Below are 19,053 nucleotides of genomic sequence, written 5' to 3' on the forward strand. Positions count from 1 at the left end.
GCTATTTCCTGTATTAGTTAGAGAAAGTCTGCCAGAAACAGTTATTTGCACTTTCTTTTCCAGATAGAGAAATACAAAGGTATTTTCAGCTATTTCTTCACATCTGGCAAAATGCATGGAAAAAGGTGAATTAATCTATTTTTGACATGTTGATCTTTTGTTGTTGTTGTTTGAGATTACTGATAAAATCTACTTTTAATTTGGAATCTAAAATAGACTAGTTCCAAAAAGCCACAGCACACTGTTGAATGCGTATCTCACATTTATGCAGACCCATCTGATTGCCATGTCAAGGACCAGAGTAGAACCAAAACTTTCAAATAAGTTACAAATAAGAAATAAGCAAAAAGAAAAAAGGCTGGGGAAGTGGCAACTATTTTTTTTTTCCTCACCTTGCAATGATATTTTGTCTGCACACATTCTATCTGAGAAGCTGAGATTTTGCAGTCTCTAGGAACTCATTACATGCACGCAATGATGAAGAGGAGGTAGACCTAACTTGGTCGGTCCTCTTTGTAATACCTCAGTGTACAAAATACATACACACTTGTTTCATGTCACATACTGGATTACACTTCTTGTGCTGACAGCAGTCCTTAGAGAAATTTGTCAAATTACTGAAATTGAATATCCTCCATGAATATCTGTCATGATTCCAAGTAAATACTTCCAGAACAAACTAGCCAGTGTGCAAGCATCAAACCCGCAGAACTTACAAGCACTTTTGTGCCTTTTTTGGCCATATTAACTTGTACTAGTTTACAGTAATTACAATAAACTAGCCACTGGATTAATTTACATTAATGAGCTACCAGTGTGATAACCTTTGTTACCATGGACTCTTGAAAATCTAGATAGTCAAAGTAGGGTTGGTAAATAATTTCAAGTACTCCCCTTTCTTACTTGCACATCATTCTTCTTTTTCATTCTGCTTCTCTCTCTTTATTTGAAAAATCTACTCATTTTCCTGAAAGTCTGAAATTGAATCTGCAGGACATACTCAGGACTTACTCAGCCCATTCTGCACCTACTACATTGTGCATTCAGAGCACAAGTCTACTTAAAGTAGCATCATGCCCAAGGAAAGACATGAGCAAAATTCAGCCATCTGGGATACCAGAGCTGCACTTGTAAAGGAACGCAGATCCAGACAGTGTCCTGGGGACTTGAACATTCACCTGCACTTTGATCACAGTAAGAAATCATGAATGCTTTTCTCAGAATGACTCATATCACAAACCAACACTTTCACTGCACCGAACTGTAAATGTGTAAATCAAATTTGTCAACTGTAAACTGGTTCTTAGTTTCCTTTCCAAGCAGTTTTCTTCTGCTACTTAGAAATGGACAATTGCCTTAGAGGTTTCAGCACAGATCATGTTGTGAAGTATAATGGGATAAGCAGAAAGTCATACCACAGCCTCCTGCAGCCCAATACTGCAATTAATTTAGGATGTCCCAAAGCCTAAATATACCTAGCACTCTTCTTAGAGATGTTTATTACAAAGGCATGTTTGGAGAAACTATCTGTGATTACAGATGTGACAGAGCAATAGCTATTTCTGTATATAAATTCATAAACTTGTAGTTGAAGAAAGGGCAGTGAAGAAAGTCTTGTGATTTAGTGCAGCAAATGCAAGGGCCAGACGCACAGTGGAAAAATCTGATACCAAAAGTCCTTCAGTGAGTAAGCAAGACAGTTTTGCAAATAAACTCTTCACAAAAATATGGGTTGGACAGAAAATATATTAAGGAGTAAAAATTACTAGTATAAGCTATACATATTATGTTAAATAGAGAGTGCATATATTCTGATCTCTAAATATACGCAATTTAATGTTAGAAAAAGAAGCTGAGTAAAAAAAACCCCCAAACCTGCAGCTTTCATAAAACAGCTTAATGCTTTTGAAGCTGACAGTTACCTAGAGCAGAGAATTATATGCATTTGCCAGTCCATTAATTCAACAGTTTGCAGAATCCTCTTGTGATCATGTAAGGAAAAAAATCATACTTCATTAAGGAAATATCGTCTGGTTGTTAGGGCGACAGCCAGTCTCCAGACCATTTTGCAATACATGCTGTCATGTCCATCCATATTCAACTTATTTATCTGAGGAAGACAACGATGTCTTGCAACAGACATTACCCTCACATTAAAAATAATTTGATTCTTTTCAGTTTATAATGGGCATTTGCTGATAAAAGTCCACTTGGCTACTGGCAAATGTTGCAGTAACATACTTTACATCTTCATCTACTTGTATGTCTGAGTTTACTGATGTTGTAAGCTTTATAGAGAGACATATTAGCATGGCATGATGCTACTGCCACGATTAATTGAAAAAGCAGTAGAAGAAATTATGATGATATTTTTGCCACTGTCTTTGCCAAAACAAGTTATTGGCATGCCAGTTACCAAGGTCTGCCCTTTTGCATCAGAATGATTAATTTTTTCACAATTCTTACAAGAAACTGGTTGCTATAATGTCCTTCAAATTTGGCAAGTTCTGTCAGTGTTATGCTGGCTTTGAAAGAAATGAAAAGGTCAACATGTAATGAACCAATGACACAGAAGAAAACGTATGATTTTCTCAGTGCTGCAATAAAACAAAGATAATTTCATCGATAATTAGACTTAATTGAAAGACCTTGCTGTTTTAAAATTCTCTGAGCTCTGGGGATATAACTTTCATAAAAGAAAGTCAAGATATTTATTTCAAAGTATTATCCAGTTTATTATTTGTAAAGAAAGATGCCCAGTTTTAACAACTACAAACACTGTACTTTTCTTGTATGGCAACAAACTGAAATCATGGGAAGAAAACTAAATACAACTTGTTTATTAAATTAAAAAAACAATCCTTCAGTAATTGCCAATACCAAAAGACACAATCAGAAATGAAGTTTATTTTGATGCAATGACACATGCCACTTTATGAGCCTTGAAGGGTGGGAAAGTGACATCAGATATCAAAAGTGTATTAGCAGGCTTTAGGAAGAGAGAGTTCACTAGTTGAGTGATGCACTTGGGGGCTGGTGGGAGGAAGGATTAGTCCCAGCTTTCTAGATAATGAACTGTATTAAAGGCTTCTCTTTTCTTCTTCTGTATTGGATTTAAGGCACAAATACCAGCCAGCTGAACAAATAGTTTTTAAAGCTTGTGGTAAGCATCTCACTCTTTAAAATTTACTTTTTTTTTTTTTTTTAAAAAAAAAAAAAGGAAGTTTTAACAAATTAAACATACCTAAAAATTCTTCCTTGTAAATTCTGGACAATGTGAAGCCAATGAACATTACAGCAGAAAAGCCACTTTCCAGATTTTTTTTTAGAGACACAGTGTGCAGTCATACAAGCACCCGGTCACTCCATCTGAAGAAGTTATTACCATGCCACCATGTGAATGTCTTCATGTTATCAAGAACATATTGTTTCTTGGGGTTTTATTACACTGAGTGAAAGAATTACTTTCTTCATACTTATCAGGCAAGACTTGTCTGTCAAGAATTAATATGAAAAATCCAACATACTTTTTTTTTTTCTTTCCCATACAAACATACACTCTCTGCATACAGAATAAATGACAGCCATATCTCTACTGGTTTACTGTTCTGTCTAGACTGACTTCTCTCATCTCCTTTGGCTGCATCTTATAGACAGCAGAAAAGAGTCCCCTTGCCAGGGCAGTGAGCTTGCTGAAATGCTCTGTGCTGACTGTTATTGGTCAGGCTTTCATGGCCACAGCAGGGAGACTGAAAGCTGTGAAAAACCACTCTGCCCTTTATTATCACCTTTGCAAGGGATACTTGTTGATATGCCACAAATACCTATCATATTTTAAAATCAAAGAAAACATATCTTTATACTTTTCCCTCTTTCTCAATGAAAAGTTACCAATTGCCTTGGCATTCACTGGCTAAGCTGAGGTTAAATACTTACATGAATATGATGAGGAAGATCAGCTAATGATCTCTATTCTGCAAATCTTAAGATTTGTTTTAATTTCATTACTCTGTTGAATTTAAAATCTTACTAAAAATGGAGTAAAACAACCAGGAAGCCCAAATACTGCACTGAATTCAAAGCAACTTTAACTTTGGAATGGGCAAGCACTGGTTAGACCTTTAACTCTGAGCCCCGTTTCTGTGGCAAGTACTAAACCACAACCTTGTATCGTAATATTTCTGATTTCGGGCATAGATTCAAATTCTCATCTGACATCACCTTCGTATCTTATTTAAATCTCTAGAAAACATACAAACAAGCTTTTTCATGCTCATTTTCCCTGTATGTTTGAGAACTTCTTTATTCTTACATGTCATAGGTCCAAAAGACTTCCCAGAAGTAACATAATTTAGTGCAGTATATAAAGAACAAAGGTGACCCTTTCATATGTTTCATCCTTCCTACAGCAAGAGCCAATATTCTCTATTGTTTTTTCCCCACTGTTTTCCTGTAGTTAACTATTCGTCCCATCTCTTAGTTTGAAAGAGTTTTTGAGAATAAACAGATATTAACCCACATATATAGATGCAGAAAAAAGGGATATTAGAATGGCAAAACCCAGAAATGAAAGAAGCAGTTGATGCAATAGAAAATGGCTTTTTTTTTTTTCTTTTTATCAAAAGCTGTGTGCACAAATAAAGCAATACTAGCAACTGTATTGGTTTCAGAACTGCATCAAGGAATATCATTGTGATACTATGTCAGCAGTTGATATTTCTGCCAGAGTACAAAAAAATGTAACTTTCACACAATATCTGTCTGTTATTCCAAAAGGACTTAAAAATATAAAGTAGAGATAGTGTTTATGTTGCAAACAAACAGTTCCCCATGTCATTTCATGCCTAAAGTGACTTTTACAGGGTGACTTCAATCTTTCCACACAAAATAAGATATCAAGAGGAAAGGCCATTGTACAAAAGGACAATGAAGAGAATTCTTTTAATTCCCTTAACATTTATGAAAGATAAATATACTTCAATGATTCTGAAGCATAGTTTGATAGTCCTGTGCTTTATCTTTGCTCTTATCATCTGTACATGCAGGCTAGACCACAAGCCCATATGCTTCATTTAGATTGAGAGGGAAACAGTGGTTTTTCATCCTTTTCTCCAACTTGCCACAGTAACAAAAAAAATTAACTATTACTATTTGCCTGGAAAAAAAAAAAGTGAGCAATTTCCCTGGGGTCTGCTAACTTGAAGGGGCCCACTGAAGTAAAGACATGACATGTCACAGTGGGCATTTGAGACCAGACAGCTCCTGGCTCCTCTTCTAATCCACTCTAGAGGGGAACAAGAAATCACAATTCTTTTGTTTTCTTCCTACCCTTCAGTTTATAAGTGCACTTGGGTGTGTTCTGGCTTCATATATCCATGCAGTAGTGCTTTTGCTCTTCCAAGAACAGCCATAGCTAACAAAAACATCCTCACAGTGCTCATATGAGGCTTAGCTTCCCCAGCAGACAGAGGAAACAGAGTGGCTGTGATTTACCCTAACCACTGAAACATACAGAACAAATCTTCTCCACTCCCTCCCTCTATCAGATTTCACAAAAATAACCATCATTTCATTCCATGTCAAAATAAGTACAGATTTCAAAACCTCAACACTATTAGTGGAAACAAATCTTTATTTCCTGCACAGAATTCTTGATCTATATCTCATTAGTGTGTGACACAAGCTAAAACGTTATGCTTGGCAATTCCATTCTGTTTATGCTCCTCAGCATATTTTCTCATGTGGACTAATTCCTTCATCCACTGTTTTCCAGAAGCTGGCATAAAATCCTAATAAAAAGAATCAGGAGTCTCTTTGCTCTAAACTAGCTTTTCTCAGGATCAGAATGGAGTTTCAGCTACTGAAATGAAAAGTAAACAATATTTCCTCTGCAAACAATTCTACTCTATTCTATTCCTTCATGACTACAGCCATACGTGAAGATTGACTTGATGGTAATTTCTAGTTCTATCAAGGTACAAAATGGAGTTTAAAGAACTGCACAATTAAAACATGAATTCGCATCAGCATCCTAAATTTTCACTTTCCTGCCCTAATGGGTTCAAATCAAACTTCAAAAAGGATTCTACATTTGCATCCTCAATAATCTAATCTTTTATCTTCATTTAATAATAATTGTATATAGGAATAAAAAGGATATTACTATTTCTATTACACTCTCTAGGGCTATTGGGCTAGTTATTTTGACACTTTTTTTTTTCAACATGAGGATAACTTTTTTAATGTGGTAGCATCCTGGCCTTCCCTAGGACTTAAGCCTTCTGGGCAAGGTGAGGCAGTCCTGCCTGTCTGTGTGTCTTCATGAAGTCATGGCAACGGACATTTGATCACACCAAATGTCTGAGGCACCCTACTGCTGATCTCTGCCTTTCTTGGCAAGATTTAGTACGCAGGTCATTTGGCAGGCACCAAGAGTGCCTAACTGGGTTTGCAGAGGAAATGTCTGTGATATTTCTTCTACATGCCCTTCTAGCCTCGTAACTGCAATGGCCAGTGACAGGACAGCAACTGTGATCTCTAACAGATGTGCTATGTTTCATATCCTGCCTGAAACCAGGAGGGATTTGCTCCATGCGAGCTGCAATTCAGCTGCTGTGCTAGAAGATTCACTTATTTGAAGGACAAACACTGGCACTGGGAATGTCAGAAAATCTGAGGAACTGGCTAACAACACGAGATAAAAAGCAACCAAAGCTGTATATTACCACGTAGGTAATACAGCCCCATGCATCCACCAAAGTTAAGATGGCAAAAAGGCATCCTATGCAACTGGAGACAGAGTAAAATAGTATGGCTGTGCAGGGAGTTAAATCCGCAGCACTAGAAGGACCTGATCAGAATCACAATCACTCTTAAATGGAAATGGCTGAAATGTCTCCAGCTTTCAGAAAAGCAAGGTAGTAGTACTCAATGAAGCACTGAGGAGATGTGCTAGTGTGCAGACAGCAGAGTGCTTCTCTATGAGCTCTCTAATTCCTGAGAAGACAACAGTCAAGGGAGAAGTAGGTAGCAGATTCTTGCAAGTCAGTTTACTACCGATGGTCAAAACAAATGAGAAGGAGCTCACGGTTCTTACATGTTGTTCATGGATTGCATGGTGGTCCTTGTAATGTTGAGCCTGAGATGATTCTTGACCAGTTCAGAGCTAACTCTAAATCCAGGCCCAAATCTGTACCCTCACAGACATGCTGTTGCAGGGGTTACCAGGTTTCCCAAGAATCCAGCAACAGGGGAGGAGAGATTCTGCTGAGGCTCAGATCGCTGTGTCACTCTGAAATCCAGATAAAAACCCAACCTCCACTCTACATAAAAAGTATGCTGAATAATAGTTTTCAGACTTAAGTCGGTACATGGAAATCCAGTACTAAGCCACAGATCATGTTATGTAACAATTTGTTCCATTTTGACCTTGTAATTGAGAAATGCTGCCTTACTAGAGAGGACCAATTTCTGTATTTCCATCATGTTCTGTTTGATTTGTAATCCCACATGTTAAATTTCAACGGAGCGCTTCTTAGCACAGTTTTCAAAACAAAATTATCCCAGCCCTGCCTTTCCTTTCATTAAAAAATAAAACAACAACTTTTCAAAGCATAAACACTCTATCACAGGTCCCAAACTATGTTTCATTTTCTCGATTCTTTGCCTCTCAAGGAAGGGTATGGGTGAAAGGCACTCCATTCTGTATTGAGATTTGCCTTTTGAATGCTTAAATTTGGGTACCTAGCAGCGTCAGCTTGGTGACAGCACTCAAAAACAAGACTGAGGCATAAACGTTCAGTAGTGACTTCTTACCTCATATTCCATCATAGCAAGCAATGTGACCCTATGCCTAACTCATGCCTTTACAAATTTTAACCATGATTTCTCTGCCAACAGACCACTTGCTGTTTGCATTCAACTGTACAAGCCAACTGTCAACAACACATGGCTTTTGCCACACCTGCATAACTCCACCATCTTCAGTGACTCCTGTGCAGATTTCCACTGTACTAAATAGCCAATATTACAGGCACAATCAGGAGAAAATGGTGCCGCAAAAATGTCCTTAGCTAATCTTGTTTTTCCCTAATGCATAGACCAAAAGAAGCTAGTAAATCTGATGGCAGCAGGCACAGGGAACAAGCAATTCAAAAGTAACCTCATTTAAATCAGTGTGGTATGACTTATGCAAACGAAATCAAACTCAAGTTCTAACTTCTGTGTCAATGGTCACAAAGCAGAAGTATATAAGGGCTGAACAGGTTTTCTAAGTAATAATGTAATATTTCAAGTCCTCATTTGCTTGAGAGTACTTTCAGTGAGACCAGCTTGTATATTACAATAAATTTTGACATTCGTAAGTCTCCCTTCTACAAAAATCTCTAAGTGCTTAACAAACTACGTGATATATAGAGGCCTTGAGTGCTAGCTTGTTATTATAGGGTCCTGGAATAGTCTGGATCACCATCTGAACTTTCCCAGGTTCATGAGTGTTCAGACTTGGGATGCAGCTTGGGTCATTACAGTTCCAGGCCCTAAAGGAACAGATGGTTTTGATCACATCCTCCAGTTCAAATTAATTATTAAGAGGAATCATTTAATCTCTCAATTCATACTGTGCAGACAATTTATAGAAAATGGTTAGTTTAAATCTACCTTGCTCCAAACATCATTTATTTTCTTTTCAAGGAAGATGAAAATAATGATAAAATGCACTTTAAACTGACCCTCGTGAGTTAAAGCTTCACCAGGTAAAACAGTCCAGTCAGGTTAAAAAAAAGAAAAAGGCATGAAAAGTTCAAGGAAGACAGATTTTAGCTATTGCTATGCTGAAAAGAGGGAAAAGCAACTGATCCTACAAGGATCGGTTATTTTATTTTTAATACATCTGTACTGATTAAGAATGAATAAATTGAAATATTTCTTGGGCCGAGACCTTCCTTATAAAGTTTCAGCCTGAAGCACATTTTTACAGCTGAATTATTATCCTTAAAATATGAGTTCATACTGGAAATGCTGGCAGCCCTCTTAACTATTGTATAGGACTGAGCGCAGCTGTAACGTGTTAAATATGTTGAAAGTACATGGAGGGAACAGAGTGGCTCAGAGGATCAGTAATAGAATAGGGAGTCTCAATGCTGTGTCACTGGGTTGGGTTGTTGCTGAAGTTTGCTGGGACTGAAAGTCATTATCAAACTACAGCTGTTCAGTTTTGTCCATGCATCAGCTGCCCACAGAGAGACACTCTCCATCCCAAAAGGACTGCAACTTGTGATGCCCAAAAGCATTCCCAAAGCACGTGAAGGGCGAGGGATAGTATTTTACAGGTTAGCTCCATGTAAAAGAACACTGATAGATGGAAGGGACAGGCTTGCATGGCTGCTGCCTTGCATGCTGACTGATCTAGGGAGAATGTCACTGCTGTGTCACATCAGGATGTTCTACTTTATCAAAAAGTTGCCACTTTCTGATGACTGATTCCCAAGCAGCCCACTTTCTACATTACCGAATGGATCACATCCATCCCATCCCGTTGCCAGTTTCAGAGGAATTCCAGTGATATTAGTTAAATGAAAGGCAGAAAGCAGATAACAAAGTACATTTTCAGCCACCCACATATTGCAATGCCTAGAGTTACCGAATACTTTATTACTACCTCTCTCTACACTGTGGTAATATCTTGCTTGTTATTTGCCTCTCATCACAATTCATTTCAATCCACTCTAAAATAGTCATCAATTTTGGCAGATGAATGCCAAGACTTCTGCATAATCTGGGTTCGGGCTACTTGCTTAAAAGCAATTTTCTGCTCATCAATGAAAGAGAACATCAAAGCAACGTGGACAAATTAAGACTGGGTTTCCTGCTTTAGCTTTCTAATGTGAACGGGTTTATCGGAGTAAATTAGCCAAATCTCTTTGGCATACATTTATTTACACTTTCAATTTATTACAGCTTTGAGGTGAACCACCATTTTCTACGAGTCACTATGTAAAGCATTTAACAGAACTACACAATGACAAAAAAAATTCACAGGTCTTAAGGATTATCAAAGAAAGAAGAGGTCAAGAACTGTCAAGGTCTTTTTCTAAATCCTTCTTTCATCCAACATAAGTCAGTTCTTCAGGCTAGCAGGTAGCTGACTGGAAACAGTCTACTACCAAACATTGTTTTCTCAGACAATGCTGAGCAACTTGCTCCACTGCCAGATAAAAATAAGATTGTTGCCCACTACTGTGGTGAATGTACCAGAGCAAGTCTTTGACCCAAGCTGAATGATCAGCCTTTTGTAACACAGATTAGGCAGCCAGGAGCTCAGGAAGACATCTTTTACACACAGGTAGAAGTGCTTCAGAGTTAAAAGACATACTAGAGGCTGGAGGAAAAAAAGGCCAGCTGGACAGTACACAACCACTGCTGAGATGAACAGTAAATTATTCTGAAAGAGCACTTTGAGGGAGTATAAAATATACTGTGAATTCAGGTCACACTTGGCACATAATTGTGACCAAAGGAATGAAAAAAATTGGAGCTGTCAAAATGCAGTGTTTCTACCATATTTCAAAATGACATGTCATTTCAGAATTTATCTAAATTTGAAGGAAAAAAAATCTAAAATTAGTTCAATAGACCAGAAATGAAAACAAAGATTATAGACATTTTGTCTTTGTTCTTCTCTCCCTTTTCCCACTCCCAAGCTGTCTCCTGGAGTTGAGTCAAAACAACATTTTCACAACTTTTTCCATGTCACTACCCTCTCCCTTCTGCAGATTTTCACTTCGGGACAAGTTTTAGCATTATTATTTGATTCAACCCACAAAGCCAAATTTTATTATTCACAAAGTACTATATATGTAATAGCCTTGTCAGTCCTAGCCAGAGGCAAAGGGTAGCCTCAGAGGAAAAGGAAACAAGAAACATCTAAAGGAAGATAAATAGGAGCAAGATGATAGGCAAGTGGGTAATACTCCCATCTTCTCTTGAGAGCTATGTGCATAGAAAAAAGAGGGCTGTAATTAATTCCAGAGTGATGGAGACTCAAGGGCTGGACTCTTTGCACTGCATGGTTGTGAATCTTCGTTCTGTTTGAACCCCCTTCCACCAAAAACCAAACAAGCCCTTGTTTTTTCTTTGACATCAAAAGACACAACATAACTAACAGCAGATGTTCCGATAAACTCCAATAGAGACCAACATCTTGGCAGCCATATTTCTGTTCCGCAGAGGCTTTTCCAAGCACACAGAAAATCCATTTGTGGGACTAAAAAGTACATGAAATGGTTTGTTTATAGTATTTTCTTTGTGGTATCTTCTTGTACTATTTCTACTATCTAGGAAATGCAGTATCATGAAAGATTCTGTTTTGTGGTGTTTCAGCCTTGCGTGACTGTGAGTGAATAAAAATCCCCCCCCCCCCCCCAAAAAAAAAAAGAAATGATAAATGCAATACTTGAAACTAGATAGAGACAAATTTTTAGCCATTTACAATTTCAGTGGTTAAAACCTCCATAATCCAGCAACAGCAAAGTACAGATTTTAGCTTAGTGAATTTGAAAATTTTGGCCTGAAATCCTGGCCCCATTGAAATCAATTAGTTTTGTCACTGACTTGAATGCTACTGGACTTTCACACTGTTTTAATCCTCAGAGATGGAAGCCAAACTCTGCATTACTATGCAGGTATCTAATAGATTTTTATACCACTTACAGATTGTCATTAATTAATTATACCAGGCAGGAATGATTCTGCTTTGGTCTTCAGATTTAGATTGTGATTCTCTCTCTCTCTCTCTCTCTCTCTATATATATATACATACATATATATATATATATATATATTTTTTTTTTTTTTACAACAGTCCAATTCTAAATTTTATGTTATTTTTATTTTCAACAGTGACTACTATATAGGTAACTGACGGCTGCCTGCAGACTTGTTTAATCAAGAAATAAAATCTTATTCTGTGGCAAGACAGTCATCTTGTCTAGAAGCTGAAGTAATTAATAAAGATAAGGACAACCAACCTGGGAACAGGAAGGCAGCGAGTCTAATAACAACTTCCAGTATGAAACCATCTAATAAATACTTGTTATGCACACTGAGAACAATCCTTAGGCTGAAATGTTGCCATAAATTATTCATACAAAAGTTTTGGACAGTAAACAAATTTATGAAGATAATGATCTCTTTGCAATTCATGAACAAAAAAAAAAGTGTGTGTGTGGGGGGGAGGTCAATCCTCAGAATAAATCTCAGTGTATAAATCTACCAGCTGTAGGCATAAAGTACTGACGCAGAGATTCACTGCAGAAATTTAAAAATAATCCCTGTGTGCTTTCTTCTTCCAGAAAGACAACTTTAAAGAGCAACTGTGATCAAAACGATTTAGCATATAGTCATTTGCTCTTCTTGACCAGAGCACTAATCACAAGTTAGGAATCAAAGCCCCCAGATTATAATGGTCGAATTAAATCAGAACTGTGCACAGCATTAGCCTCGGTCTGCACAAAACTAACAGCAAGCAAGCGTGAAACCTTCGTCAATACAGACTGCAAGGGGTTGTTGCAAATTTGGGAAACACTGATGTACATTTTTGTTTCATCTACCAAACTGCTTTGCCTCAATTGAGGATCCCTACTGAGTGACTAGGTGGTTTAAAAAGCTGAATGAATTTCACAATGGCAAAGTTTACTTCCAGTACATTTATTTAATGGTTGAGGCAACTGATGAAAGAGAAATAAAAATCTGATGAGGAGAAAAAAAAAAAAAAAAAATTAGACTAGAGCCCAGACTCCCCCAGGACAATTTCTTGTGCTTTGTATCCTCTGTACTGACAGACAACATATTTGCTTTCTAGCTAATTACCAACAAGACTAAAATTTTATATCTTTGATGTGCACGAGATCAAAGAATATTAGGAAATAAAAGTAAAATTAACATAATTGTCTTGTGCAGCTATAATAAACTATGACAACGTCTACAATGACACTGCTCATCAGGAAAGCATAAACTAGAATCAATTGGACTGAACAAAAATCTTAACTTTGCTTCCTCAGCAGCTTCCAGCCTCTCCAGACACCTACCACTTGATCACAGATGTACATCCAGAGCAAGATGCATTCTCCCAACAGGCTCATTTGACACCCCAAGACCCACGGGAGCACCTGTTCATTCGTTGAGCCTTCATGAAAATGCGCTCCCTTCTGCAGACACAGCAGGCCAGCAGATGGGGGAGAAGTAAAGGACTTCAAGGTCCAAAATCACATATCTCTACTACTTGATCTAAAAAATTAATTTCTATTTATTTATTTTACTACTACAATCCACCTCATGTGCACGCAGATGGGGCAAAACCCCTCTTCGGGAGCATACTTTAGTAGTGCTCCTATTATGCATGTGTTGTAGTTAGTATGCTCACTTCAGGAAAAAAAAAATAGAGGAAGTGGTATTTAAGTATATATTTGCCTCCAATTCATGACTAAAATACCATGTTAGCAGCACTGCATTTTCTTTAAACTGTCTACAAGAGCAATACTAACCTGTGAAAACCAACAAACGCCTTATTGATCTGTCTGACATTTATGCATATATCATGCGTGTTTAGGCCAAAAATATACAGAATTTCTACTTTCTTACCAGATCAAACATGAGAAAAAACAAAAGGCAGCCAAAAGTAAGTGCTTCAAAAGGGTAAAATGGAGTGGGAATGTTTGGATCAGTTCTGCTCATTAAGATGACATGAAAGGTTCACTTCTGTTTAGGAGCTGTGAGCTACTCCTCTGAGCAAAAACATTTTGAAGGTTTTATTTGTCATCAGGTGGCAGTGACAATGAAAAATGTCTATTGCACTTCAAGACAGCTGGTAATAAAGCAGTGTGGGGAACGACTGACAGAATAACAGTTATTGTACCAATGTAGCTTCTAAGTTTTTATAGCCACTCAGCTGGAATGGTACCATTGTATTAAAAGTGGTTTAGGGTATAAAAGACATTTGGTACAGAAGGACTCTCTCCCTCCCCACTGCTGTATCAGGAATCAGTCTAACAGCATTTGGGAAAAGCAGATCTTTTGCTTGATTGAATGAAGGTATTTTTACTGTGTAGTTTTGCTTTAGTTCATGCAAGGGCAAGCCTGAAAATGTTTCCTTGCTGACAACTGCTTCATTCAGCACCCTTGCAAGAAGCTCCCAACAAATCGCTGTCTTCAAAGGCACATTGTTTTTGTTTGTTCTCATTGTAACAGATGTTTTGTATCATGTACTTCAACGAACTAATTCATCTGCAGAAGACCGCCTACTCTGGCTGGTGTACATCCAGCTGTGGAAATAGCTCAAGTGTCATCTGTGGCCACTTTCATTCCATACTTCTGATCTCACAGGATCTCAGTGACCGCATCCAAGCCCATAAAAAATAAACAGACCTGAGAACATCCTTTTAAAAATTTTCCAGCGGAGGAGTAATGCTACTCCAGGCAGGAAGCCTTACTGGAAAGAATGTAACTGATGCTGAAGGAAGATTCACTCAGCTCTGGAAATCTCCTCCACAACATGCTGTTTTTGTTGTATGAACTACCCAGTCAGTATTAAGAAGCACTGGAGCACTGTCATGCGTGATTTTGATGGAGCTGAGAGCTTCTGACTAACTCAGTGCCATATCAATTAGCCCAAGCACCAGGTAATCAATTACCACTTCCCTAAATGTACTGAATTCCCATTAGGAGCTGCATATACCACAAGGCCAGTTCATCTCAACACACTGAGCACTTTTATATACTGTGGGTCTTCTACAATATATTTCTGAAGTAGAAAAAAAATCAATCTGAATTGCTCTGGAGTCGAAGCATATCCCAGTTATAGCTGTGCCCCAAGATTAAAATGTATTAGTGGATTAAAAAAAGTCTGCATCTGTAAGAAGTCAATTACTGTTTCCTTTAAAGTGACCAAATAAAACATCCAGTACTAATAAAGAATAGACGTTCTGAAAATGCCCTTAGAATCAGCTGGGATCACTTTATCACAAGTCAAAACATGTCTGGGATGGTGCAACCATTCCTTGATCAGCTTCCTTATAAGAAGGAACAAGTTGTGCTCTGAATTTGTTGAGAAGTCGACCACAGCTTCCCATAGGAACTGAAGAGTTCCTGATAAGATGCTGATCGTACACTTCAAGATCAGATCTACTGGGTTTGCTAATTACTTTCAAACCACTCAATCAAGTCACCCATTAAGAGGAAATGATTCAGTTGCAGACCTACTGAACTGAGAAACTAGGTGACCAAAACTCATTGTGGAACTTGAATTATCCACCTGTATAAGAGTGCTCACAATACGTCAAACCACGGAGTTAATTTCAGTTCAGAGAAGCAACTATGGCTGCATTTAATTAGGTACCTTGGCAGGATTTTTAACATTGTACAACGCCAATTATTGAAATATTTCAGAATCATTTCAAAAGCCTTTGAAAGCCTTCAGGAAAATTACAGCCTAGTACCAATCCTCAGAACTGATTCATCAGTTTTAGGAAGTTGCATTCCAACTCTGTAGAAAAGATTTTAAAACTTGCTGGCAACTGTCCTACATTTTAAAGCTATTGATTCATCTTTTCACTTCTGATCAAACATATTAGCTTCAGACTTGCTATGCAGATATAAGCATGGGTCAGCTGCTTGAAGGTCTAACCAGATCACAGCAAAAGCTCACTGCCTGAAGAGCTCACTGACACACATGGAATTTGCTATAGTTACTAAATCAGAGGTTGGCAAAATGGATTGCCTCACAGGGAAGCCAAACAATTTCACGTTAAAGTGCACTGACTTATCAGTACTAAATAACCAATGATACGTAGGGTAAAAATGGGTGCCAGTCAGAAGGCACTTTTGGGATTTCTTAGTTTTTCTCTGCCACACATTCTAACCTTCTGATTGTTCTGCTCTTGCTTGGCTTGGGTCCTCCTTCTGGAGCATGTCATAATGACAGATAGCACCCTTTGAAATAGAGAAGACACTTCTAAGAGGAAACTGCCACATTTGAGCAAAACTATTGTCCTTTAGAACATAAAACATATAAAAGCAATGCTTATGATGTGCCTAGGACATATACTGAATATTGGAATTGTTAACTTCAAAGAGTTTAATCACTCTTTAACCACAAGAATTTCAACAACACAAAAGAGTTAACATAGCCTTTTCTTCTGTGAGAAAAAGCATGAATTAATGTGGCATAACAACGGCTTACATATTGCCCAGCTGGGCCAAAAAGATGAAATTAAAGAGCAAGGCACTGTCACACACCACTTGACACAACTGCACTCACAGCACTGTCTTACTTACTCCTCTATATGCCTGTTGAGCAAAATGATGAAAGTAGGTTCAAAGATGATTTGAGTGCAATGGTGTATTGGGTAGACAAGCACACATAATCATCAAAGAGATAAGCAGCTACAGACACGTTTTCTCTTTTGTTTCTCTCAGCCTGGTGACAGTTTGGATGATCTTAACTGTGGATCATGGCTAAGCATCATACTCTCAAAGCCATGGCTTTCACTACTGATAACCAACTAGAGGAGAGATTTGAATGGCATGTAAAATGCTGGGAAGTTTGACAAATGATAACATCCTGGTTCCTGTAATACTAAGTTCTCTCTGGTTAAATTATGCCCAAATTCTCCAAGATCTCATGTTAGATCTTCACAATAAGTTCACTTGCCTTACAGCAAAATAATCACCAGTATTCTGAATGGGTGACACTTATATACAATATTTTATTTATATGATATCAGGGGAAACATCCGTGGTTACTATTCACTGAAGTACAAAGCCTAGAAGTTCAAAGCTGTGCACAACACCTACACAGATCCTGCAAAAGTCTTCTTAGTGTTAGAGTCAAAGCTGAATTCTCACCAGTGGATAAAATAGGTCTTGATTTACCACCTTGGAAAGTGGAGACAAGAGGGTAAAAGTAGCATAGAGGGACTGGGAGCTACTCTAGGAGAGTTGCACCTGACTCTACCATGTGAACACTGGTATAGATTAGAAGCAAGCTTGCTGTTGTAAAATCAAATCTGGGCACTAAGCCCCAAATCACTTTCGGTAGCAGCAAAGTGCCAGACCACCTTTTCAGGACCATTTTTCTCCCCCCACCACGTCCAAAGCACTGACTGAAACTGGCCCCATAGTCAACTCAGATTAAAACCAATATAATCAAGTTGTTGAGCAACCGTGAAGATCTAGGCTGAAATGTTATAAAATTCATTATCAAAAGAATAGTAAGGCATGTGAACTGGGTGCTATGCTCTGCAGAAGACAGCATGAGAGCAGGGGAACAACTCTTTCTCTTGAAATTCTTGTCAGTTCTCTGCTGTTTCTGGGGGAAGATGTGGCCTGTTGTAACCTCAGCTATTGTGATGGGCGGCTTTCATTGCTGGATCACATGCAAAATCAAAGAATTGTATAGGTTGGAAGGGACCTTCAGAGGTCTTCCAGTCCAACCCCTCTGCTATAAAAGTTTCCCTAGAGCAGATTTCATGGGAAAGCATCCAGGTGCACTTTGCATATTACCAGAGAAAGAGATTCCACAATCTCTCTGGGCTGCCTATTCCAGTGCTCTGTAATCCTCAAAATAAAGGAGTATTTCCTCATGATCATATGGAATATTGTATGTTCTGATCTGTTTGTTGCCCATTGTCCTGTTGCTGGGCACTATTAAAAAGAGCCTGGCCCTATCCACTTGACTCCTGCCTTTTAGACATTTATAAGCATTGATAATACACCCTCTCAGTCTTCTTTAGATTTAACAGCCCTCTCAGTCCTTCCTCATGAGGGAGATGCTGCAGGACTCAAATCATCTTTGCAGCCCCCTCCGGCCTCTCTCCAGAAGTTCCCTATCTTTTTTAAACTGACAAGTCCATAAATGTATACAGTACTCCAGACGTGGCCTCACCAGAGCAGAGTACAGGGGGACAATCACCTCCCTTGACCTGCTGGCCATACTCTTTTTAATTCACCTGGGATACTATTAGTCTGCATGGCCTTAAGGGCACACTGCTTGCTCACAGCCAACCTGTGTGCCACCAGGACATCCATGTGTTTGTTTGAAAAGCTCCTTTCCAGCAGGTCAGCATCTAATCTGTTGTATAACCAATGAATGTACAGATGTTATAATTATGAAATGTACCAGAGAGTTTATTATATCCAAAGAGAATAGACAGAATGCTTACCCATATCCTGGGCTCACTATGAAACTCCAGAGGAGGGATCTTCAAAAAAGATCCTTCCCTATTGATAGGCAGCTCTTAAATGAGTCTAGGAGAGGTGCAGCCAGGCTCCACCCCTTCCAGTAGCACAGCTGAATTGCCTTCACCTGTGCTCCTGTGGCTGACTCAGTGCTCACCTCAGGTGATCAATCAGAGGTTCAGGCTGTGATTCAGCAGTTCCCATACACCTGTACTGACGTGTGTGGTGAACTTAGAGCGAGAGTTAATGAGGGAACTACAGCTTTGCTACTTCTGCAGACATGAATCAGAGAGAAAGGCTGCTGCATCAATAGGATGAGAGGGAATGGCCTCAAAGTGGCACAAGGGGAGGTTCAGGTTAGATAATAAGAAAAAATTATTCTCTGAAAGAGTGGTTATGCACTGGAATGGACTGCCCTGGAGGTGTTTAAGAAACATGTACGTGTGGAACTAACAGCGGGCAAACACTGTCAGCCCACTGAGAAAGCCAGGCAAGCCAGGAGCAGTGGCAGCAGTATAGATGGACCAGCTTTACCACAGCATGTCTCTCCCACTACCTGCCACCAGGAAAAACAAGACTGCCTCTAGTCTCAGCCACGTCAGATGCAGGACATCTGCGAAAGTGACGCCTACGCTCTTGGCGAGTAGCAGGCCATAGACCAGTAATTTCCAAAGCTGCAAGCAGGAGCTTTTATTGATCGCGCTAAAGAGGAAGGCTATCAAGCTGGGAGCTGACACAGCCTCACATCCTGTGTGGATTGGGCAAAGAGGGGTGCATAATGATTTACAGATTGTCATACTGGAAAAGTACAAAGGCTGTTTG

General features: G+C 38.7%; 1 protein-coding gene across 2 annotated transcripts in view; it reads right to left on the reverse strand.

Annotated features, from left to right (window-relative positions):
• RBMS3 (RNA binding motif single stranded interacting protein 3) overlaps positions 1–19,053 on the reverse strand; it is a gene marked incomplete at both ends in the record, with an annotated part of 439,102 nt that overhangs the window by 30,082 nt on the left and 389,967 nt on the right. The window lies entirely within an intron of this gene.

The sequence above is a fragment of the Tetrao urogallus genome (genome assembly GCF_951394365.1).
Source record: "Tetrao urogallus genome assembly, chromosome: 7".
Lineage (NCBI taxonomy): Eukaryota > Metazoa > Chordata > Aves > Galliformes > Phasianidae > Tetrao > Tetrao urogallus.